Here is a 17244-nt window from a genome sequence, read left to right on the forward strand (position 1 = left end):
ACTTTTACATGCCACTGTGTATACAGTGGGGGGAAAAATTATTTGATCCCTTGCTGATTTTGTAAGTTTGCCCACTGACAAAGACATGAACAGTCTATAATTTTAAGAGTAGGTTAATTTTAACATTGACCGATAGAACATATATATACTGTATATATATATATATATATATATATACATAAAATTGAATGTATGTGTGTGTATGTGTGTATCACCAACCAATCAGGAAGCATCTTTCATTTCACCAGAGCTGTTTAAAAGAAGCTGAGCTGTGATTGGTTGCTATGAGCAACAGTTTTCCCACTTGACAACACCTCAGCAGACACTGACATGGTGGGAGAAATCTAGCATCCCTGGGAACATAAGCTCCCAGCGATTGTCTGCCCCAAGAGAGGAGCAGAGAGCAGCACATGACAGAAATGAATCTCCCCCTCCCGTGCCCATATACCCATCACACATCTTCCATCCCATAGACACATCTTCCCTCTTAAAGGGATCTCCAGTATGGAAGTTAGGGCAAAACCTCAGATCTCTGATACTGACCCCAGGCCTCTCTTAAAGGGAGCACTGGTATGGCAATTAGGGCAAATCCATCCAGCGCTTTGGTTTTGACCCTAGGCCTCTCTTAAAGGGATCCCCGGTATGGAATTAGGACCATTCCACTCGGCGCTGTGGTTCCGACCCCAGGGTCTCTTAAAGTAATAATAATAATCTTTCTTTTTATATAGCGCTAACATATTCCGCAGCGCTTTACAGTTTACACATTATCATCACTTTCCCCGATGGGGCTCACAATCTAAAATCCCTATCAGTATGTCTTTGGAATGTGGGAGGAAACCGAAGTACCCAGAGGAAACCCACGCAAACACGGGGAGAACATACAAACTCCTTGCAGATGTTGTCCTTGGTGGGATACGAATGTTACTATGCAGTGCTATCCACTGAGCCACCGTGCTACCCCATGCACTTCCAAATACTCGGAGATCACCCGAGCACGCTCGGGAAAACCCGCGCAACGAGCACACTCGCTCAACACCAGGATGTACACTTTGACTTGTGTTGAGACATTTTGACTTTGGCCACTGATTTCATGTATATTTTTAAATGACTTTTGGGCATCCCCCTTTCAAATTATCGTTTCTAAAAAAATTTTCAACTAGAATTCTCTAAAAGAATTTACAATGTAACATTCCAACTAACATGCAATAAAACAAGACTGTGTAAAAACAGAAGCAAAGAGGTCTTTCGTTACAGTGCTCACACATAGTAACATAGTTAGTAACATAGTTAGTAAGGCCGAAAAAAGACATTAGTCCATCCAGTTCCAGTTCCATTGGTATGGAAGTAAGGGCAATTCCACTAAGCGCTCTGGTTCTGACCCCAGGCTTCTATTAAAGGGATCATTGGTACGGAAGTGAGGTCAAATCCACTCTGCGCTTTGGTACTGACCCCAGGCCTCTCTTAAAGGAATCTATGGTATGGAAGTTAGGGCAATTCCACTCAGCGTTCTGGTTCTGACCCCAGGCTCTCTTAAAGTGATCCCCGGTATGGAAGTCAGGGCAATTGCCTTCAAATGCTCTGGTACTGACCCCAGGCTCTCTTAAAGGGATCCCCAGTATGGAAGTTAGGACCGTTCAACTCAGCGCTGTGGTTCTGACCCCAGGATTCTATTAAAGGGATCATTGGTATGCAAGTCAGGGCAAATCCACTCAGTGCTCTGGTTCTGACCCCAGTCTCTCTTAAAGGGATCATTGATATGGAAGTTAGGGCAATTCCACTCAGCTTCTCTGGTTCTGACCCCAGGCCCCTCTTAAAGGGATCCCCGGTATGGAAGTGAGTGCTAATCCACTCTGCGCTTTGGTACTGACCCCAGGCCTCTTAAAGGGAGCAGAGAGAACATGACAGAAATTAATCCCCCCTCCCTGCCCATATACCCATCACACATCCTCCATCCCATAGTCTCATAGGCACATCTTGCCTCTTAAAGGGATCCCCGTTATGGAAGTCAGGGCAAATCTCTCAGCGCTCTGATTCTCACCCTAGGCTTTTATTAAAGGCATCACTGGTATGGAAGTCAGGGCAAATCCACTCAGCGCTCTGATTCTGATGCCAGGCCTCTGTTAAAGGGATCCCCGGTATGGAAGTTAGGACCGTTCCACTCAGCACTCTGGTTCTGACCCCAGGATGATGGGATGATGTGGGACACTATAGGTAGTAGTCCAGTGGCTCTGGCTGACGGAATGATGTGGGATATTAGGGGTAGTAGTCCGGTAGCTCTGTCTGACGGGATGATGTGGGATATTAGGGGATGTAGTCTGTTGGCTCTGTCTGACGGGATGATGTGGGATATTAGGGGTAGTAGTCAGGCGGCTGTGACGGGATGATGTGGGATATTAGGGGTAGTAGTCTGGTGGCTCTGTCTGACGGGATGATGTGGGATATTATGGGTAGTAGTCAGGCGGCTGTGACGGGATGATGTGGGATATTAGGGGTAGTAGTCTGGTGGCTCTGACGGAATGATGTGGGATATTAGGGGTAGTAGTCCAGTGGCTCTGACGGGATGATGTGGAATATTAGTGGTAGTAGTCCGGCGGCTGTGACGGGATGATGTGGGATATTAGTGGTAGTTGTCTGGTGGCTCTGGCTGATGGGATGATGTGGGATATTAGGGGTAGTGGTCCGGTAGCTCTGGCTGACGGGATGATGTGGGATATTATAGTGAATGTGGCTATGCGGAGTGGGCTGAGCTCTACACTCAGCTTTATATATATAGATATAATCATTATAATTTGTTATAACTAACCGTAGTTAGTTACTATGCTCGGGCAGCGCAGGGCTCTTCAGCTAGTCAAAAATAAAATCCAGAAAATCACATTGTATAAATTATATAAATTTACATTTTGCACTGAGAAATAAGTATTTGATCCCTCTGGCAAACAAGACTTAATACTTGGTGGCAAAACCATTGTTGGCAAGCACAGCAGTCAGACATTTTTTGTAGTTGATGAGGTTTGTGCACATGTCAGGAGGAATTTTGGTCCACTCCTCTTTGCAGATCATCTCTAAATCATTAAGATTTTGAGGCTGTCGCTTGGCAACTCGGAGCTTCGACTCTCTCCATAAGTTTTCTATGGGATTAAGGTTAAATCACTCCATGACCTTAATGTGCTTCTTTTTGAGCCACTCCTTTGTTGCCTTGGCTGTATGTTTTGGGTCATTGTCTTGCTGGAAGACCCAGCCACGACCCATTTTTAATTTCCTGGTGGAGGGAAGGAGGTTGTCACTTAGGATTTTACGGTACATGGCTCCATCCATTCTCCCATTGATGTGGTGTAGTCCTGTTCCCTTAGCAGAGAAACACCCCCAAAACATTATGTTTCCACCACCATGCTTGACAGTGGGGATGGTGTTCTTTGGGTCATAGGCAGCATTTCTCTTCCTCCAAACACGGCGAGTTGAGTTAATGCCAAAGAGCTCAATTTTTGTCTCATCTAACCAGACCACCTTCTCCCAATCACTCACAGAATCATCCAGGTGTTCACTGACAATTTTCAGATGGGCCTGCACATGTGCCTTCTTGAGAAGGGGAACCTTGCGGGCAATGCAGGATTTTAAACCTTTACGGCGTAATGTGTTACCAATGATTTTCTTGGTGACTGTGGTCCCAGCTGCCTTGAGATTATTAACAAGTTCCCCCGTGCAGTTTTAGGATGATCTCTACCTTCCTCATGATTAAGGATACCCCACAAGGTGAGCTTTTGCATGCTGCCCCAGATCAATGTCGATTGACAGTCATTTTGTATTTCTTCCATTTTCTTACATTGCACCAACAGTTGTCTCCTTATCACCCAGTTACTTACATATGGTTTTGTAGCCCATTCCAGCTTTGTGCTGGTCTATGATCTTGTCCCCTATGAACAAATACTTATTTCCCCCATTATATATATATATATACTCTGTATATACACTCTGTGTGTGTATATATATATATATATATATATACATATACACACACACATATACAGGAAAGATGAATAGTATAGATCAAAAAATGGTACATACCAAAGAGGGGAAATGTGACAAAATAACCAATACAATATCCCTGTAAGGCCCTAAATCATGAGCCCTAACTATCTGCAGACATTTACACCCTAATAGGTAATGCAAGTGAATGTGCCCCCGCTCCTCTTCGTCTAGTCCTGAAAGCCTTTATGACAACCTTAGATAGGTGTTTTACCCTTAGGCCACGTTCACACATTCAGTATTTGGTCAGTATTATACCTCAGTATGTGTAAGCACAACAAGGAGTGGATGAAAAATACAGAAGTGGTGCTTCTTCTATAATACGGTACTTTTCCTCTGATTGTTCCACTCCTGGTTTTACTTACCAACTGCTGAACATGTGAACGTGGCCTTAGAGCACAGATTCTACCACAACAAACACAGACATGATAGTCCATAAGACACAAAACTACAGTATTCTCTTTATGTGGCAGTAGAAGCATCATTTTCGAACAAGTAAAAGATGTAAATTGAAAGTGGCCAAAATGTCATGGTCACGTGTGTCGGGACGCAGATGATACCGCAAGGCGGACCCATAACACCTGACCCTGGATACACCGCCTCCAGTGGGGCGCATTTAAATAATAAAACATGCAGGTGGATACGCCGCCTCCACCTGGCGAATTTAGGTATTACACGTTATACATACAATAATCAAATAATAACGGGGGAACCTGGGAAACTTTAACAATGGTGGGCCCTGCGATAGGGAATGGGGACATGGAGACCTCCTAAGCTCCCCTGAGCCAGTGTCCCTGCACTCCTTACATTCCCTAAACAGGCTCCGCACCTGTCGCCGCACGCGTACCTTAACGCCCTTGCTCACCCTGACCCTAAACTCTCACTAGGGAATGGGTCGGTGCGGAGACTAATCTCACCACTGCACTAATAACACACATGAGGAAAGAGACAATACAGGGGAAACACCACTTAGCTTTGCTCTGTTGCGTGCGCTCCTAGCAACAGAGCCCTCCACCTGAGTGCATCTTCTCCTCCACCCGGATCCATCACCATAACAGGATCCTTCACCTTAGTGCAACCTTGGAGCAGAGTCCAACACCAGTTGCAGCTGCTTAGTACCAGAGTCCCAAGGAAGTGTTCAGCTTCTGCCACGAAGTCAAGCATGCTTGAGTCCAGCTCAGCGGCCAAGTCCCACATGGTGAGTGCCACTCTCCATAGTAGCCACTCCACCAGACCATGCAGACACTTCCCGCTGACACCATCACTGCGACTCCACCACGCCATGCCAGCCCTTCGTCCAGACACCATAGCTGAAACACGTCCCCCCTGGCTAAGCTGCGCAGGACTCCTCACCAGCTCCATCCTTCCTCCAGGCTCTCCAAAAACAGAGTGAACACAAACTCACAATATCACAGGCAGTGAGTGAACACCCTGAGCACACCTTTATAGGGTGTCACACCTGATCCATAATTAAGTGCAAAAAACCCTAAAGTGCAATACCACTCACCACCACCGGGGACAGTCAAGACACCTTGGAACTTTCCAAAGTAAAAAAAGTTCACTTTGTGCTTTTAATACCGCCAGATCCAACACTGGATCATGACACAAAATATGTGTACCTCCCCACAAAAGTAGGTAAATAACCAAGTATAACAGAATATTCCAATCAAAATATCCCGATAAACTGTGTGAAACGGGGTAACATACATGTGCATAAATGCAGCCAGTTCAGATGCCATGGTTTTAGACGCATATACAGAATTTGCAGGTGGCTAGCACTGTGTGGAGTTGACTAAACTGCATTGTAAAACAATTGGAGAAACAGGTGTAGTTCCCTTAGTAGGTGTCTATAATCATGGCCCCATGATGGTATGATAAAGAACCAGAATGGTTCGAAACGCGTCACCACTTTTAATATATGGTTTTATATATTTTTTTCTTTGTTCCCTCTTTTGCTTATTTGCCATGTTTTTAATATATTTGCAATAAATTAGATTTTTTTATTTCATCGGGATTGCTGGATCACACTGTGGTCTAATGTGGACTGAAATGTTATTTTTCTGGATTGCACCATTAAAGATGTTCTTCTTCAAACACTATAAGGAGAGCCGGGTCTTTTCCTCTGTATTAGTTGGCTTACTTTGTGCCAGAAAAGTGCACCCCAACTTCTCATGTAAAGCCATGAGCCCTTTCCCAATAAGCTATGCTCCTTTTCAGTGAGGCCACCTTGCCTAGTCGGACAATTTGTAAAAGGTGTCTAAAACACATCATAAATATGATGCAAATCATGAAAAACAGGGTTTTTTGGTGCAAATTAAGTCACAGTACTGGCACATTTAGCTTGATAAATATGTACCTCTTTTTTACTACCACTTTTGTTTTTTTCCCCTCTGCTGAAAAATGGTAGAGTTAACATGTATTGCATTTTTAGTTGTGCTTTTTTCTTGTGTCTTTTTCTATTAAAACTTGGAATTACATGATCTATGAATGATATTAATTGTAATAAGAATGTAAACTAACAAAAAAAAAATGTCAAAACGCACACCAAAAACTGGAGAAAAAAAAGATACTGCCAAAAATGCACGTGTTAAAGTAGCCTCCAATGTTTCTCCAACATACTGTATATGACAGGAGAACTGTAAAACTTAATGATTTAAAGAAAATCTTTCAGCAAGTTTTTGTTACCCCATCTTTGATTATTATGATGTAGGGTCACTGGCCCCGATTCCAGCAATGTGTCACGTACTGGCCTGTACGCTGTCATTTTGATCAAATCACTGTCTTCTCAGCAGCAGATCTAGCACAGGGTTCCCCAACTCGTCCTCAAGGCCCACTAACAGGTCATGTTTTCAGGATTTCCTTGGTATTGCCCAGGTGATATAATTGCATCACCTATGCAATACAAGGGAAATCCTGAAAACATGACCTGTTGGTGGGCCTTGAGGACTGGAGTTGGGGAACACTGATCTAGCAGATCTCTGAATGTTGACCTCTGTATAACCCTGCCCCCACATCACTGATTGACAGCTATATGTTAACACTGTATATAAGCAAAAAGCTTCTAATTGGTGGTGGGGGCAGGGTGACACAGCAGGAGACCTAAATGAAACAAAACAACTAGTCCTCAAGTGATAATCTCCTGCTGATAAAACCCTGATTTTTTTGACACAACAACACGCAGCCCCTTAAGTAAAACATCTAAAAGGTGAATTCCTACACAATGAGCTCAAATTACATAGCAAAAACCAGCTGACAGATTCCCTTTAAGGCCATGTTCACACGTTCAGTATTTGGTCAGTTTTTTATCTCAGTATTTGTAGGCCAAAACCAGGAGTGGAACAATCAAAGGAAAAGTATAATAGAAACACGTCACCACTTCTGAATTTATCACCTACTCCTGGTTTTGGATTACAAATACTGAGGTAAAAAACTCAACATGTGCACGTGGTCTAAAAAAGAAATTCATTTAATTAAGAATCTCAAGTATTTATTATTTATGGAATCCATATGAAGAAAAAGGTCGCACTCGACAGGATGAAATATAGCTCCTTTATTGACACGTAGTTACATGTCAGGTCAGAGTAGAGTGGCAAGAGTGTTCACAAGCTGACAACGGCCGTTTCGCGCTGTTCTAGCGCTTCCACGGGTCAAAGAGCAGGAGGAAATGACAGGCTCATAATTTTTACCCCGCAGCTTAGTGGTTAATGAAAAATGTGTGTTTCATGGCGTATTTTGTGAATTGTATAGTGCACATGTTTTTAATTCACTTATCACTTATGTATCAGCTGTAGCAGGAGGGTAGACGAGATGAGGCGAGTAGTATATGAGCCCGTAATTTCCTCCTGCTCTTTGACCCGTGGAAGCGCTAGCACAGCGCGAAACGGCCGTTGTCAGCTTGTGAACACTCTTGCCACTCTACTCTGACCTGACATGTAACTACGTGTCAATAAAGGAGCTATATTTCATCCTGTCGAGTGCGACCTTTTTCTTCACATGGATTCCATTATTTGATCACTGCGAGGTCAAGCACCCAGGAGCATTGGATGACAGCTTGCTGCCAGACGCATACCATCAGCTGATATATGGTAATAGCGGTGCCGTCCGCAACTTCTATTTTTTTCACTTATTTATTATTTATGCTCACTTGCATAGCATTCTGTAGCAGTTTACATATATTATCATTGCTGCCCCCATTTGGGGCTCAAAACCTAAATTCCCTGTCAGTATGTCTTTGGTGTGTGGGAGAAAACCCACGAAAACACAGGATGAACATACAAACTCCTTGCAGATATTGTCTTTGGTGGCACAATGCTAACCACTGAGCCACTGTGCTGCCTGAGGGGCTGTCTGCCGCCTCACCATACTGACAGCTGTGTGAGACTTCCTGCACCTCAGCTATGAGATACCACAGTATGTCAGTGTGTGGGGGGTGGAAACATACAGCATGTAAACAAGGAGAGATGCTGATTGCTTGTGTGCTAGCCGATTGTCTTTGGCAGGGCCGTTTTTAGGGGGGAACGGGGGGTGCGATCGACCGGGGCGCCACCCAAGCCAGGGGGCGCTTGCAGGGCCGCACCTCATGAGCCAAATTGAGCTATTTGCCTCAGGCGGCAGTGCTTCCTGAAGACAGGGGCGGCAGAGCGGCCCCCGTCAGATAACGTGGTGCCGACTCTCCCTGTAACCCCTGCTGTGTCACATGTCTGACTCCGGCAAGGAAGCTTTTCGGTGGGCGGAGTTTGTGCTCTGTCCCGTTGTCTCTATGGAGTCTGCTCTGTGCCTGTATTGTCTATGGAATCTGCTCTGCATTCCCGCCTTTCATCTTCCCCTCATCAGGATCTGGGTGAGTCCAGACATGGAGCATCTGTTACTGTATGCACAGTCCCGGCCCCAGTGATGTGTATATACAACAGTGTCTGTATATACCCCAGTGTCTGCCCCAGTGATGTGTATATACCTCAGTGTCTGCCCCAGTGTCTGTATATACCTCAGTGTCTGCCCCAGTGTCTGTATATACCCCAGTGTCTGCCCCAGTGATGTGTATATACCCCAGTGTCTGCCCCAGTGATGTGTATATACCCCAGTGTCTGCCCCAGTGATGTTTATACCCCAGTGTCTGCCCCAGTGATGTTTATACCCCAGTGTCTGCCCCAGTGATGTATATACCCCAGTGTCGGCCCCAGTGATGTGTATATACCACAGTGTCTGTATATACCCCAGTGTCTGCTCCATTGATGTGTATATACCCCAGTGTCTGCCCCAGTGATGTATATACCCCAGTGTCTGCCCCAGTGATGTGTATATACCACAGTGATCTGTATATACCCCAGTGTCTGCCCAAGTGATGTGTATATACCCCAGTGTCTGCCCCAGGGATCTGTATATACCCCAGTGTCTGCCCCAGTGATATGTGTGTATACCCCAGTGTCTGCCCCAGTGATGTGTGTCTGCCCCAGTGATTTTGGGAGGCTTCGCTGTCACTTGTCATGTCCTGGTTGGTGGGGGGGTGAGTGATGTAATGGCACAGGAGAGGGTCGGAGGCTGCACACAGAAGTCTGCGCCGGCTCCTATAGATGATGATGGACCATTACCGGCTCACAGATGTTCGGTGAGGACGGGAGCCACTCTCTCATTATTCTCATACGTTATCATCCCAAATGAAAACCATTGTTTCCTAGAATAGAGATGGATGTCTTACATACATTGTTGATTGTTCACACACTGCAATCTTTGCAATTTGCAGATTGATAGCGCAGGGTCTGTGAGTCACTGTGTGTGAGGCCGGTTTCATACGTCCTGATATTTCTGGTACCGGAAAAACCGGTACCGGAGATATCCATGACTGAGTGTGTAATACTTGCGGCACACGTGTGGCAACCGTGTGCCGCACGCGTGCCACATCAGTACAACACTGGAGGCCGCCGGGGAAGAAGCGCTACAGTAAGCACTGTTCCCCGGCAGCGGGTGCTGAAGATGGCTCTCATCATTCTCCCCTGCTCTGCCGGCGATCGGCATTATATTAAGGTGAGAACAATGACAGCAAGTGGAGGCTTTTGGGACTATTACTCCTATCAACCTACACCTGCTGCCGCTAATAACAGTGACATGAGGACGCGTTTATCTAAGTTTATCTAAAGTATTCAGCATGTTAATGTTCGGGGGGGGGGGCGCTTTTTCGATGTTCGCCCTGTTGGCAAAATTCCCTAGAAACTGCACTGTTCTTTGGCGTGCTCGAAAAGTATGTTTAAGTCTCCACGGCTGCATGTCTCGCGACTGTTAGACTCCGGCAACACATGCAGGGATGTCTGCCTGTGTACATTATGTATTGAGAGACTTAGATGAACTCTTTAGCAGTTTATTCTTTTTTTTTGGCGAACCTTTGAGAAAAATAGGTGAATCGATTCTTCCACTGTATTCTATGGACGAATGATTCAACAAAATCGCAAAACAGGCCTAATCCTGTCAAGTCTGAGCACAAGGCCTCACTTTAACCACAGAGATGCTGTATAGCGCTAGCGTTACCCCTCGCAGTTAGCATGTCACAGAGAAGAGAAACTCGACAGATTTTGCACTGTAAAACTGGGCTACTGACAAAAATCTAATATTTTAATCTGCTGTCATTGGTAACATTTCTGCCATGACTGGTAGATCCTCAATAAATCACACATCGGATATTGATGAAGGAAAGATTCAAGATGAAAGTCTTTATGGAAATAAAATACTTAATTGAAAAGAAAACGGTCAATGTACAGCAAAATCATCAACAAATTTAGGTCTGGATTTCAAATCACCTCAAAAATAAATGTAGTAATTTGAAATCCAAGCGTTTTTAAGTATTATTTTGGATTACAAATTGCTTATTAATAATAATAATAAATTTTATTTCTATAGCGCCAACATATTCCGCAGCACTTTACATTTCAGAGGGGACTTGTACAGACGATAGCCATTACAGCATAGCAATAATCACATAGATCATAACAGATGCCAAGAGGAATGAGGGCCCTAAAAGGTAGACACGAAAGGTGGGTGGTAACAATTGCCCTGATTGTTTGGACAGCCATAATGTTAAGTGTGTAACAGTACAGACACAGAGGGCTAATAGATGCATAAAGCATGTGGGAACATGGTACGGGGAAACTGGTTATGGTAAAACTTTTGACTGTGCCACACAGGGATAGTTAGGTTAATGTGTTGAGGCGGTAGGCCAGTCTGAATAAAAGCGTTTTTTAGGGCACACTTAAAATTGTCGGGATTGGGGACTAATTGTATTGACCTGGGAAGTGCATTCCAAAGAATTGGCGCAGCACGTGTATAGTCTTGGTGATGGGAGTGGGAGGTTCTGATTATTGAGGATGCTAACCTTAGGTCATCAGCAGAACGGAGGGCGCGGGTAGGGTGGTAGACTGAAACGAGGGAGGAGATGTAGGGTGGTGCTGAGCCATGAAGAGCATTGTGGGTGAGGGTAATACGTTTATACTGAATTCTGGAGTGGATGGGTAGCCAGTGTAATGACTGGCACAAGATAGAGGCATCGGTGTAACGATTGGCGAGGAATATGATCCTGGCTGCAGCATTCAAAACAGATTGGAGAGGGGAGAGTTTGGTAAGAGGGAGACCGATTAGAAGAGAGTTACAATAGTCCAGACGAGAATGAATAAGAGAAACAGTAAGAGTTTTTGCGGAGTCAAAAGTAAGAAAAGGTCGAATTCTAGAAATGTTTTTGAGGTGCTGACAACAAGAGCGAGCCAGTGATCGGATGTGGGGGGCAAAGGAAAGCTCGGAGTCAAGTATGACCCCAAGACAGCGGGCATGTTGCTGGGGAGTAATGGTGGAACCACACACGGAAATAGCAATGTCGGGTATAGGTACATTAATAGAGGGAGGAAACACAAGGAAAGGTAATGTATAAGCCATAATATATTGTTGTGTTATTACAGCAGAAATCCTATAAGCTTAGTTTTGAACTAACATGGGAGGCACATGACAAGGGTCGTCACACTCATTTGACAAAAAAAACCAGAGTGGTTCTTGAACTTAAAGTCGATCTCCTGGCCAAATCGATAAGTCTGCAGTCACTCTGTGTGACTACAGATTTATGAATCCCTGCAGCGCGCACACTGTGCTCTGCAAGGATTCGCCGGTTTTTAAACCCGGACAAGAGGGTATGTATGAGTTATACATATTCCCGGCCAGATCCCGTCCAGTGGGTGCGGACTCACTGCATACACTTATAAGGAGCAAGGCTGTGCCCTCTAGTCGGCCATGTCCACTGGGCGGTCACGTCACTAGATAGGGCGTGGCCTCGCTCTATACAACTGTATTGTAATACAATTGTATGAAACGATCCAGATTTGCAGGGCAATCAATGCAAGAAAAGTGACAAGGAAGGCACAATGTAAGCCAATTTATGAGCAGTGCATTATATACAGTTGAAACCAGAAGTTTACATACACTATATAAAAAGACACACAAGCGGAAGCTGGTAAGATTGTGTCCATATCCACTGTGAAACGAGTACTGTGTCAACATGGATTGAAAGGCCACTTTGCCAGGATGAAGCCATTACTCCAAAAGAAACAGAAAAGACCTTAATTTTTAGAGACATGTCCTGTGGTCTTATGAAACTAAAACTGAACTTTTTGGCCATAATGACCATCGTTACGTTTGGAGGAAAAAGGGAGAAGCTTGGAAGCCTAAGCACACCATCCCAACTGTGAAACACATGGGTGGCAGCATCATGTTGTGGGTTTGTTTTGCTGCAGGAGGGACTGGTGCAGTTCACAAAATAGATGGCATCATGAGAAAAGAAGATTATGTGGCAATACTGAAGCAACATCTCAAGACCTGGATCAGTTACACCAGTTTTGTCAGGAGCAATGGGCCCAAATTCTAACCAACTATTTTGAGGAACTTGTGGAAGGATGTCCCAAACGTTTGACCCAAGTCACTGAGTTTAAGGGCAATGGTACTAAATACCAATGAAATGTATGTAAACTTTTGACTTTGCAGTAAGTAATAAAAATTCCTTAAAACATTCCCTCTCTCTCATTATTCGGGCATTTGGCAAGTATTAATAATTATTGTATTCCTAATTGACCTAAAATGGGAAAGGTTTATTATGATATCATGTCAGATATTGAGAAAAACATGCACCTGTGTCTTTTCATATAGTGTATAAACTTCTAGTTTCAACTTTATATCTTGAACCAGTAAGTTACTAGATGGAGCATTTGCATGCCGCTTGGGAATATTGGTCAGCCCCATGTGTAAACGCTTTCTTAGTAAATACGTTGGACCTGGATGTCAAATTCAAGTTTTACGAAACAATGCACAGCCTGATGAATATGTTATCGAGCTTATATGTCGCTCCTTTCATTTCGCTTGTGTTAGAGATCTGCATGGTTTCATTTGTAATTTTTATCCAAGACTGCAGAAGCCAAGATATAGTTAATGCTAGACGAATTCTACAATTCTGGCAGGGAAACATGGCATTCCTTGTGGTGCTTACCACTCATAAAAATGAGCAACATCTGTTTGTTTGTGTCTTTCAGTTTGCATTTCCATATCCGCACAATACTCCATGTGTCCGTGTGAGCATAAAGTACGACCTGATTAGAGCTACTACTTCCTTCCTATCTGCCTTTAATGAAAGACGGGTAAATAGATTGAATGTACAGTAGTGCTGATCATATATTTATAATGGCAAATGTCCAGTACACAGACGGAGTGTGGGGGTGGAGACATTTTGGAGCGTTATAAAAAAAAAAAAAGGAGTGTGTGTTTTGGAAGGGGTGATACTTAAGGTCACGCGGTACCTGACTAATGTCTAGGCAGCCATTTTGTTTTTTTTTCTGCTACATTTACATTTTCTTTTCCCTCTTCTTTCTCAGTTTTACAGAATGGCGGCCATTTTGTTGTCTCCGAATGTGAAAATGTTTGTGAAGCACAGAGGTTTAGTAGAGAGAGGGGAATGAAGAGGGTGTCGGCAGTTTCCCGATCCACTGCTGATAAAGTTTAACCTTTTAAGTGGCAAGGAACAGAACGCTGAAATGACCTGGCACAAGCTGGCCTCCCTGGTAGACAAGGAGTTAATACTGATAGTGCAGGTAGCAACTCTGATAACGGAGAACCGCACTGTAAGGAAGCACACCAATCACGGAAGTGTTTGTGCTTTACAGCTGACCAACTACAGGGTTAAATTCTCTAGCATACAAGTCTGCCAAGCCAAGTAGTTGAATTTGGCAAGCACCCTCTTTCCTCTCTCTTTCTCTCCCTCCTTCTCCCTTTGCCTCCACTCCCTCTTTTCAGTGGTTCATTCCATTTCCTTCTCTTACTTCCTCTTATCTTCTGCACTCTCCCCTCATTTCTTAAGCTTTCTATTATTTCCTCTATCTTTCTAAGTGGTTTCTCTCACACCGCACTAACTTTTCTTTTTCACTGTACATCATGTTCCCCTACGTTTTAAGTATTCCATATCAGATTTTCTGTATTCGATTTAGGTATTTAGGTTGGTGCCCTTCTCCTAATTACATTACTTTCTCCGATCCAAAGTGGTCTCCGAGACAGAAATCTGAAATATAGCAGTCATCAGCTCAGAGACAGTGTCCGTGCTGCTGCGAAGAAGAGAGGACTGGCCAACGTGTGGACAAAATGGTCCTCGGAAGCTTGTCAGAATAATCATCCCACCATGATGACCATTTCAGAGTGGCACAAACTGAACCTGTCTCTTTTAATTTTTTGGTTTTCCATTGCACAAAAACTACATTAGGTAGTCCACTTGTTCACTCATATCTGTATTGTCAAAAATTAAAGCGATCCTCCACCATGAGACTGAAATGTGGCTACACATTTCTCATGTACCCGGAGCCCTCCATTGGCCTCCGCCTGCCTCTTCTGCTCAGTCTCCTGTTTGTTTTTCTCCTGCTTCCAAGATAACAGCCACAGTGGCAAGGGAAGCTCAGATAAGTCTACAACAAGGCTCCCCTGCCTTTCCAATCCCACAGCACAGGGAAAGTATGGTTTACGGTATATTGTGGTGGCCATGGTGGAAACAGGAAGAACAGAAAGCCTATGTGATCAGAGGAGGAAGTGGAAGACGAATGGAGAGCACCAAGTAGGATGTCTACAAATATGGAATGTACATTTAATTTTTAGTCCTAGGGTGGAGGGTCACCTAAATGTAAATACATGACTACTGTTTTTGAGCAAATATACATTAATTATTGCTTGTATCAAAAAAGTTCTTGACTTTTTTAAAATACTTCTTGTCCCATTTCGGCACAATTCCAAGATCTCAAGACAGTTCCATGGCGTGTCTAAATACACAGTTTATATGGCCATCTGTATGTACTGATCAGATTTTTTACTGAACTAGTCAAGTTGGAAAAACCCTATTTCCAGATATAGAGTTATTCTGAAGGTAAACAGCATTACAAGATTGCCCAACTGACTTACAGAAAGTGCAGCTACTGGGAGAAAATGAACTTTTTTCCTCTTTGGAGCCACCGGCTTTGAGCTGTGGGAGTGTGCACGGCACGGGTCAATATACTGTGACTGAAAGGCACTTTGATTTGACAGTTGGTTATGCATCATCTATGCAGAGCGAGCTGTCAATCAAAGTGCCTCCATGACTGAAAGCTGGCTGCTCTTGGAAGGAAGTACATTTTCTCGCAGCAGCTGGACTTTCCTTTCGGTATGGTATTTTGGCAGCATTTTTAATGCCATTACAGTGCCTGCAGATTAACCCTATACTGCAGGTAAATAGAGTAGTCCGAAGTCACAGGTTCCCTTTAAAGACTCCTTTCTAGACTGTTGCAAGTTCTGCCAGGTTTGAGTAGAAAAAAAGCTGACACCATGACACTATGATGGAATCAAACGGAACTCATTAAAAGGGGTGAGCTATGATTAGAGTACACTTAAGGTTCACACATTACGTATTAGTTGCAAGTTTTCTGAGTGGATTTGTGTGTGAAAAATCCACAGCATAATATAGTACCAGCTGATCTACATGTTTCTGAAAATTGTGTGGAAATTGACTTGTAGGCAGTATGTTTATTTTTTAATTGGTGACAAATGTAAAGGTTGAACTCTAAAGTAAACATACCCTAAGGATATATTCGGATTTGTGTTAAAGGGGTGGTCCGAAGGTGTCCAACGGCAAAGTAATTTTCATGCTCAATCCCTATCTATTTAGTGCCATAATCTAAATTATTTTCTAATATACTTGCATTAAAAATTCCCTATCCTTCCCTAACTACACTACTGTTTTTCAAATTTTCCCCTACTTCCTTTTTTATGACGCTTGGCTTGAGAATCCCAGTGCATGGGATACTCAAAGGAAGCATCGTCAGGGGACAGAGGCTACATTCACTGCTACAGCCCCTGTCCCCTTCCTGAAAAGAAGCTTTGTCAGTGGCACTCGTTTCAGGGGCTGGGCTAGTCTCTGTACACAATATGCACAATGCCAGCGCGCGCTTTGTTATCAGCTCAGATCAACAGTAACAAGCCAGCAACAGTACACGTTGTCATAATACCCTGAGTTGCAGAAACCAGTGACGTCACTTGTAGGGGGGGGGTACCGCTGGTCTCTGCACGCCGGGTATTCTGACATCGCTCAGTTGCCACCTTGTTACTGCTGATCTGAGCCGACAACACAAACTGTGCGCTGTCAATGTGCATATCACACAGTATACAGCAGGGACAAAGGAAGTACTAGCCCAGCCTCTGAAAGGAGTGTCACTGATGGCGCTTGGTTTTCAGGGAGGGTGCAGCAGCTGTGGCAGTGACCGCAGCCTCTGCCCCCTGATGACGCTTCTTTTGAGTATGCCAGCATGCACTGGGACTCTCAAACGAAGCATCATCAAGAAGGTAGTAGGGAAAAAAATAAAAAAACAGTTAGGCTGAGTGCAGACGGACTTTTTGGCCCTGCGGATTTTTCCGCGCAGAATGGAAGAAATCCGCAGGTCAAATGACCTGCATTTTTCCTGCGGATTTCTTCCATTTTTCATGCGGTTTTCTTGCGTTTTTTGTGCGGTTTTCCACTGCGGTTTCCCCCCTGCGGATTTGGTGACAGGGGAGATGGAAAACCGCAAAAAGAAGAAACATGCTGCAGATTTTGTAACGCAGGAAAACCGCACGGAAAAATCCACAGCGTCTGCACAGCGGTTTTTTTTTTGCATTGATTTTAAGGCTACTGTACATCACAATGTGGATATGCAACGT

The 17244-nt window shown here is 44.1% G+C and overlaps 1 protein-coding gene and 1 long non-coding RNA gene across 4 annotated transcripts in view; one reads left to right on the forward strand and one right to left on the reverse strand.

Moving 5' to 3' along the window:
* LOC141048422 (uncharacterized) overlaps nt 1-16389 on the forward strand; it is a 33866-nt gene extending 17477 nt beyond the window's left edge. Inside the window, exons 3-4 of the long non-coding RNA XR_012220049.1 lie at nt 13575-13679; nt 13914-16389. This is a non-coding gene — a long non-coding RNA (uncharacterized lncRNA). The remainder of the gene's footprint in view (nt 1-13574; nt 13680-13913) is intronic.
* NFIC (nuclear factor I C) overlaps nt 1-17244 on the reverse strand; it is a 170184-nt gene that overhangs the window by 105794 nt on the left and 47146 nt on the right. The window lies entirely within an intron of this gene.

The sequence above is a fragment of the Dendrobates tinctorius genome, unplaced genomic scaffold, assembly GCF_039654945.1.
Source record: "Dendrobates tinctorius isolate UK_male_01 unplaced genomic scaffold, ASM3965494v1 ptg000011l, whole genome shotgun sequence".
NCBI lineage: Eukaryota > Metazoa > Chordata > Amphibia > Anura > Dendrobatidae > Dendrobates > Dendrobates tinctorius.